The sequence below is a fragment of the Akebia trifoliata genome, chromosome 10, assembly GCF_017979445.1.
Source record: "Akebia trifoliata isolate Shusen 1 chromosome 10, ASM1797944v1, whole genome shotgun sequence".
Taxonomy (NCBI): Eukaryota; Viridiplantae; Streptophyta; class Magnoliopsida; order Ranunculales; family Lardizabalaceae; genus Akebia; species Akebia trifoliata.
Genome location: NC_141384.1, coordinates 6911754 through 6921459, shown reverse-complemented (window position 1 = coordinate 6921459; position 9706 = coordinate 6911754).

Below are 9706 nucleotides of genomic sequence, written 5' to 3'. Positions count from 1 at the left end.
TATATATATATATAATTTTTTATATATTTTAAAATGAAAAATATATGAGGTGGAACATTTTCAACACTATGAGTTGACTCAGTGTTTGTTGAGTTCACCCTCATAACTGGTTTCATAGAGTTTTGGGGTCATTGGCCCCAAATCCAATCAATGTAATCGAGTTTCAAGTCAACTTAACCAATCAATATAATCAAGTTTCAAGTCAACTTAACAATTTTAAAACTATAGTCTCAATTAGGGGGATTATAAATTTGAATCAAATTTCACGACCTCCATCATTAATTATGTAGTCGAGGTATATTCTTCTTGGTTGATGTTGTCTAGAATCTTAGATCGTGTTGTTATACCCACGGAAATATTTTGAGGATAAAAAAAAAGTTCGTTTTTTTTTAATAATTCTAGGAGAGAGAAAGGGGGAGAGAAATGAATGAAAAGAGAGAAAACCTATTTTTTTTTTTAAAATCGTTTTTTTTTTTAAATAATATAGGAGAGAGAAAGGGGTGAGAGAAATGAATGAAGAGAGAAAAAACCTATTTAAAAAAAATTTATTTATTTTTTTTTAAATAATAGAGGAGAGAGAAAGGGGTGAGAGAAATGAATGAAGAGAGAGAAAAAATCGGTCTTTCAAAGATCGGTTTTAAAAAAAAATTCATTTTTTTTAAATAATAGAGGAGAGAGAAAGTGTTGAGAGAAATTGAGAGAAGAGAGAGAAAAACCGGTCTTTCCAAGACCGGTTTTATATTTTTTTTCGAAATTTTTAAAAATTGGATTGGTTTTGGTAAATAATTTTTTTTTTTTTGGATTTTTTGATAATTTTCCCCTTTAAGAATCATTCGATTTTTTTGAGATACATATAAACTTTTAATTAAAAAATTAATGAAATTAAAAAAAGAACCCTTAAGCCTAATAAAAATTTAATAAAATATCATAAAAAATAATTATTTTTACTCATATTTATCAAAAATTAGACAATGATGTGACTTTATAGTTAGATTTGTGAATCATTCAATTTTATTGAAATATATATTATCTTGTTTTGATCCAAAAAGTAATTAAAAAAATTAGTAACAAAATTTGAAACATATTCTAAACAATATTAGTCATAGATATATTTAAAAATAATTTTGATCGAACAACTGAGAATTATGTCAAGATAAAATTAAATATCATTAATCTTATCAACTCCTAAATAATGATTTGTCAACATTATGTGATAATTTTGTCAACACTTAGAGACATGTATGTTAATACAATATATTCGTAGATATTTTATAATCTAATCATTAAAGTAAGGTTTATTAATACTTTATTTTGTTTAAAAAATCATACGATCATGGGATTATCAAAATTCATTGTGTGATTATTTAAGATAACGATATAATAAATTTTTCATCAAAGAGATAATTAAAAAAAAAAAAATGCATAATCAAATTAGAAGTTTTAAAAACTATTGAGTTTGTAAATGAAATTTTAATTGAGGTTTTACAAATTTGTTAACTATTTAGGTTAAATAATTTTTTAATTATTTTGGTTGATTACTCAAAGATTTGTCAACTGTTTATGTCAAGTTTGTCAATACTATATTCACGACATGTCAATATTGTTTATTGACGAATTATCCGCATATGTGTTATAAGTAAAATATGCATTGATAATCGGACAAAGTGATAGTAGTTAATCAGGATGTCGACGGTTACAAAATTTATGATTATAACCAAATTTCTTACAGTTCGAATAAAAATATATCATTAATTAACACCATTAAACGAAGAGTATTATTGTAATTTCTTATAGAAGGCCTAAATGTCTGATAAAATTATTGAAAGCATTTTTCCTCCTAACAATGATAATATTGATTAAGGCATTTGAATCACAAAGTGTTAATAATTGGTAGAATTCATTGTGATTACCCCTAATCTGTTAATTTTAAACAAAGAGTATGTCAACATTTTATAAAGATATTGTCAACATAGTAATAAGTATATATGAACACTACCATTTTATGAACTTTCTGTTGACGATTTGGAAATGTCTATGTAAGATTTGTCAACATTTAAGTGCAAGTTTTTCAACTTTTAAAGAATGATTTATCAACATGGAATGAAAAACGTGTCAATTATTATGGAATGATTTGTCTATTATTAAGGTAATTTTTGTTAATTCTTAAGAAAATGTTTGGTGTCATGTATCTCAATATTCTCTCTTGTGTTTAAAGGAATATGATGAACTTCATTATTGACATATATTATTTCCTCTACTTTCACTTCTAAAATGTCAATATTCATTTTCGTATGCATTTCATCTATTAATTCAAATAATGATATGTGTATTTTATGCGAAATGTATATTTGTGATTGATTTAAGAAGGGAGAAAAGCTAATCGTTGAACTAGGACACACTGTATGTATATTTCTCATCATACATTGTATGTTTACTTATATATTTATCTTGTATAAAAATCTTGCAAAATTGTCAATAATTGACCTAACATATGTCAACAATGCACAACAAAAATATCAACTTGTCATTAAAATTATGTCAGCATATCTTTATTACTGAAATTATGTTTGTCAACATGTAGTTAACGTTTTTCACCACTTGTATATGTTTTTCGACAGTGTTTTCTCCATGAATTTTCAATTAACAAAAAATTTAAGCACATCCAAACAAACTTTAAATTTTCAATGAGACTGACATTGATTATCTTGAATTCAAAATGTGGATAAAAATCATAGATTGTATGAAGGAAAAGAACAATACAAAAATTATATTAACTTCCTTCAATGGTTGAAAAAAAAAAAAAAAAAAGCAAAATCTCTTTACCTAAAACCCTTACGTAGCAGTTTATTAATGAGTTGTTATACAATAATAAAAATAGAATAGAAAATAAGGAAGAATGAAGAAGAAGAATGGAAAAAAGATGCTTTGAATCTCAATCGCACGAACAAAATATAAGAAAATAGAAGAAAAATAATGAAAAAAAGATGATGCAGAAATTCTCACAACCTTAGGCCACATGTCAAAAATAAAGGAAACACAGTGAAGAAGAAGAAGACTGAAAATGGAAGAAGACAGAAAATAGAAGAAGAAGAGATAATGAAACTTGTAAAAGAAGTTTTTGTCTTTTCTATCCTAGATCAAATCAAATTAAAAAAATCTAACATTTACTTTTGAGGGTAATTTGATCTTTTTTATAAAATATATTATTGATTTGATAATACCTATAAATTAGTAATAATTTGATAATAACTAAAAAAAAAGGTAATTATTTGATAAATTTTTCCACTAGATAATATCATGGAAATTGCTTTTTCATGCCACTAGCATTGATCAATAAGAAGATCCACACAATTCTCTAATAATTCAAATTTTCATTTTTTTCATGTATCACTATAACGAGATTTATATTGGAGTGGTTATGGTGAAAATCATCTCAGTATTAATTGATAAAGAAATTTAATTTGTATTATTGCATCAAGATTTGATCATGCATTGCTAGTTGAATGATTATGCATCGTTGCATGATGGTCTTTGGGTGGGTGGACCCAACCAAAATCAAGTTGGACGATGGCCGACATTTATGGATCGATGAATAATGAAAATGGTGGAGGGGGTGTTGTATGCTAGTAGGTATGGCTATTAATGGATTGGGTTCGAACATGAACTTAATCGGATATGCCACTTTCAATTCCAGACCCAATATGATATGATATGCATAGATCCAGATTGGATCTAATCTAGTTCGATTTGAAATCAATAGCTTTGAATGAGTCCTAATCCGTTAATAAAAACATACTTGATATATTATATACATCATGAGAAATGTTCAGCACCAAACATTTTGGCAAACATTTTGACAAAACATATTTCAAAACATGGGTTAGAAGTTTTGGAATGGACTGATTTTTGGTGAGGATGACCTCTACGGTGAGGAGATCATCATTATAAAAAATCAGTCCATTCCAAAACTTCTAACCCTATCAAAAATGATTTACAAAAAATGGACGGTCCACAATTTTTCAACTTGTAAAGATGGGGATAGAAGTTTTGGAATGGGCTGATTTTTGGTTTGGCTGATCTCCTCACCGTAGAGATCATCCTTACCAAAAATCAGTCCATTCCAAAACTTCTAACCCATGTAGGACAAAAATGATTGGCTAAAATGTTGGCCAAAATGTTTGGTGCTGAACGGGACCCATACATCATTTATCTAAATAAAATACAAATACGTCATTTATATATTTCTAACACATAATCAGATCGGTTCCATCCCCATCATATCAAAAGATGGTCGATCCAAAACCGATAAGATATATTATTGAATTGGGTCCTTATGGGATCTAAACAATCAAAATTTAGATCTGATCCGATAAGATATGGGGTCTAGTCCAAATATTGTACGTTTGATTAAAAATAATATCAAATGGCTTTTCTTTTTTTTATTAAAATACATGAATTTAATATTTTATAGAATCTGAACCGGTTTTCAAGTTAGGCTAAACTGGTTTAAGTCATAGTCTGCTTAATTTGGGTCAGGTTAGAGCTCAACCAAGATCGAAACGACCCGACCCTCCCAGCCAATCGACAAACCTAGTGGGCTCCACGTTGGCTTTCGGCGCAAGATAGTAGAATAATGCGGACCAAGACGAGAGCCATTCATTTCTATCTTTCTTTAATAACTTGTGTGGTTTGGTTTTTAACTTGAAGATTTCAAGTCTAATCTGCCATGTTTACAGCAGTATTTGTAGATTTTGAGACACGTGGCAGATTCAGACGAATTTGGCTTATTGGATCGTATCACACTCGACGTGGTTTGATGTTGACCATCTGACCCATTAAACTCGAGTCAAATGAATTTAATTCAAATTTAAACAATGATTGGACGACATAGTGCAGCCAGCCAGCACTACCACGTTGTCCTCACTCGTGATTATATCCAATTCCTCAAAATAATTGCCACGTATCACTTTTTTTTTTTTTTTTTTTCATTATTTATTTATGTGGCTGATTGACCTTCTATAATTTCCAATAGGTTTGTCGATGGATGGGTTAGAGGTTGGGTCGGGTCGGGTCGGGTCCGCCTGATGAAGATTAGATCATACTCTTGTCTGAATGGGATTTTTATTGGATCCCAATATTAAATCCAGACCAGTATGGGTGATATACAAAATTTAAATAAACTTTATATTTTTAAAGAAATTATATAATAGAATTTCTCACGCATTATTGGATCAGGACATAGTTAAAACTGATCAAATATCTTATTAAGTCTTTATTAAAATATAATTAATCCTTAATCCAACTCCCCCAATTATAAGATTGAAATAAATTGAATTTTAGATTTGATATGATCCAATGACAATCCTAAATTCCATCCATTTATAAGTCATACTATAATAGTTATAATTTGCAAAGTCAACTCAGGGGCCTAGGTCTCCAAAGATCTTACTTTTCAAGTCAAATTAATAAATCACCAATTTGATTCATCAATGTAACTGAGTCAATTTGAAATATACCAAATTAGAAAAAATATTGGTAAAGAAATCTTGGATTTGATGAAGTTCTCTCCTTGTCCATTATATAAAAATATTGGATCATGTTTATAACAACAAGATGAGTTTTCACTCTAGCAAAATAATAAAATAAAAAATTAATATAAAAAATGACTCACGATGTCTGCATGTGTCATCAGTGGCGATAGAAGGAAGGAAATTAAATATGGGACAAAAGTCGAATGAAAGGGCATGACAACCGACAAAATGAACAATGCTCCTACTCCTTCAAAGTGGACAAGAATAACAATTTGTACAATCAGTCGACCGATGACAAAGAACATAAAGAAAATGCCACTAAGAGATGCCAAATTATTGGAAGAATACATCCACGATAGACATGAAGATAATACCATTAGGGGAGACTGACACTTGGCAATGTGTTATTGTTCAAGACTTGTAAAGGGTGGAGAAATTGGAGGAAAAAAATCGATTTAAGGAGAATGTAGATCACAAAGAAAGCCCTCATCCATCTTGCCAAACTATATTTAATTTTTTTTTATTTTTAGAACAAAAATAAATATTAATGTATTATTATATGACACGTGGGTGGTTATTCAGAGTCTAATCTTCTTAACCGACAAGTAATATATATAAGGAGTCGTAGATTACATTTCTCCACGTGACACAATGAGCATCAATCACATCTTTCAAGTGATTCGTAGCCATTCAACAATAATTAAATTTGATTCAGAGTGCCACGTGTAAAACATGCAGTGGTTGTAATAAAAGAAGTAATCGAACACAGTACACAAGGTGCCACACGTTAGTGATCTCAAATTAAAAGAGAGAGGATGGTAGATACCAATGATGAACCAATTCTATTGAAAATATCTTTTATAAGGGTTTTGGTCTTGAGCTTACGACCATTAGATTCTTCCAACAACTTTGAAGCATTTCCACACCGACTCTAGTATCCTCCCTTTAATTATATTTCAATAAACCTGCTCCTCTCATTTATTTCTTTTTATATTAATTTTTAGAGTCGTGCACAAAACCACACGTATTACAGACGTGGAGGTGTGTAGATAATCATAGATGTTTTTCCCTCGCATCTTAATGAAAAGCATTGGGAAAAATATTTATGATTCCGTACACACATCCACATCAACAATGCAATAATCAATGTCAATTTTAATGTTCACTTCAACATTTTCCTTTTAATCATCTTCACATATTGTATTATTCAAAGGAAAATCTTAAAGGGGTTTTGTTTTTCTCTGTATTTCACATTGCATTGATGTGGTGGCAATAGATGTATTTCCACGAGATACAAGTGAAAAGCATTTATGGTTACATGCGCACCTCCTCGTTAGTGTAGTGTAAAACACAGTCCCCAACACAACTCTTAATCAAAATCATAAGTTTTATAAAAATTCTGGGAAAAAAAAAAAAGGATCCCATTGACTCATGTTTGGCAAATGTCCCATCATAGATTGTATATTTCAAAACTTTAAGTATTACTACATGTCTGGGGAAAATCAGCATTGATTTATGTTTTTGGCAACCGGAATCCCAAACTCGATTGATCAAGATGTTTGGGTATATTTGAAAATCAAATCTTAATTTTGATATCACTGCTCTATCATAATCCCATAGATAAATCATCATTATTGTCGATGTGGTCTCTTTAAAACCTTAAACTTGGATCAAATCGCTTAAATCAACATTTACGAAAATACCAATTAATGTATAAGTATCAAATATCTTTACTTGTCCATTAAAAGACAAAGTAATTGAGAGTATGTATTTTTCAAAATAAAAGTTGATGCACTTAATTTAGATTTTTAGATCAGAATCGTGACACTTTGAGATGTATGCATAATATACCTAAGAGTTATAAAAGGATTGTGTAAATATGATAATTCGTTAACACTAATCCCAAAGTCAATCATTATGCTAAGGTTTAGTGTCATGATCCTTCGATTTTGGGTCCTCTTGCTTTCAAACCTTGCTCAAACGCTTTGGGTGTAAATCCTTCTCCAAATTTCAAACCCAAATTATTGGATTTTTGCTGCCAAATGTTTGAAATTGTTCACCATAAATAATCCCATTCCAGCTACCTTGCAAGCTATTTTATTTTTTCTTAAAAAGAGATTATTTATTTACTTTTTGTTTTTCTTAGAAGCAATGATTGTTATGAAATATTGGTGATCATCAGAAATAAGTGGCATAACTGTAAAAAAAAAAAAAAAAAATCAAAGTATTGTTAAAACTTGCAAAATTCATCAAATAGCTTTCTAGTATAATAAACATTTAATTCTTGAAGTTATATTAAATATTTATTACTAAAAAGTAAGAATATCGATAAGAACTATTTGATTGTAGCAAGTTGGATGTCATGAAATTGATGGAATAGTAACATTGTGAACCCACCGAGGGTTAGCTGAGATGGTAAGAAGGGATTGGGTATGCTCCCAAAGTCTTGACTTCAAGTCTTTATATGCCCCTTCACAATAATGTGACTATTTAAATAGTGTCACATGATAGGTGTTGAATGTGGTGTGACACTCAGGGATTAATTCTGATGGATAAGATTATCTCATGGGTTGGGTAAAAATCTAATGGATCATGATCATCACGTTAGACTCAGAGATATCCTATTCCAAAAAAAAAAAACGTTGTGATACTGGCCAAACCATAGCAAAAGTGAGGAAAAGGGGGACATAGTGTGAGTGAAAATATAATAAATCTACAACTAAGAGTAGTTCACACATTCCCTCTTTAGATACACAAGTTAATTTAACTCAAGTTTTCTTTGTTTCATTTTTAAGGTATAAAATAAAAGATTTTGTTATTTTTCCACAAGAAAGGGACTCATGACGGAGTACATAATACAAATAGTGATGAAGGTGACATCTAAGAAGGGATTGAAGGTTTTGAAAATTGGATGTATGATATTATGTATTTAAAGGTTGTTTGTGATGTTAGTGTTAACATGATAAAAAAGAAAAAATAATAAAATTGGAAGTATCAAAAAGAGAGAGATGAGGAAAGACAATAAAATTAGAAAGGTGATATTGAAAAAAGGAAGAAGAAGAAACATAATAAAATGAAAGATACATATGAAAGGAGGAAGAGGGGAAAAGGTAAAAATTGTCCTTGAGATACATTGTATATAGGGTATACTTCTTCAAATAAAGAGAGTAGGACTCATCATTGTGTTTTATTGTATGACTAGAGTTCACCGTGCCTATGACATGGATATCTTTTTATCGAGTTAAAGAGGGTAAAAGCAAAAAAAAAAAAAAAACAAAGTTGGATTAAGATTAATTGGGTTTGAGGTATTATTAAAAACTTTTATGATTTAAAGGATAAAAGATGAAAAACAATAAAGTGAGTTAAATGGGTAAAAAAGAAAATATAGTAAAGTAATAGAGGGTGAATGTAGAATAAAGTCAATCCTATAAAAAAATAATTTGATAGGAGGGTTAAGGAGATAAAAGTGAAAAAAAAAATTGGATGAGTATATTATTAAAGAAGTTTGAAGTTAAAGAGATAAAAGATGAAAAAAAATAAAATATATTAAAAATGATAAAAAAGAAAATATGATAAAATTAGAAGAATGAAAATAAAGTTGAGAAGATAAAGGAAAAAAATAATAAAGTGATTAAAATGGATCCGACACAAAGATTTGTATCAAACAACTGCACCTACTCAGGGACGGAACTAGTAAGGAGATAGTGGGGGCAATTGCCCCCACAGAACTTTGAGACACCCCTATATTTTTAACTAATTACGTGCCCCCTTTGTCCCCACTCTCTCACCTCTCTCCCCATTTGCCCCTACACCGTCACCTCCCTCCATTCAAGTTCTTCAACTATACAACTAATCATAGCTTGCCCCCACTAAAAGAAAATCCTGGCTCCACCCCTACCTACTCAATTGTGTTTTATTAAATTATATAGATTAGAAGGTGACATGCATAAATACACATATGTTAACAAAATTTATATGTAATTTAAAACATTTATTAAATAATTTTTGAATGTTACATAATAAAAATGATATTTTTGTAATTTTGAAAACTAACCTAAGATGGTGGATTGCAATTTTCTTAAGTTTTTGACTAAAATGACTTGGATTATATTAAGTATTGGGGGGGCGTTCGACTCACAATTTTATTCTTACAAAAGACTCACATAAGTTTTATC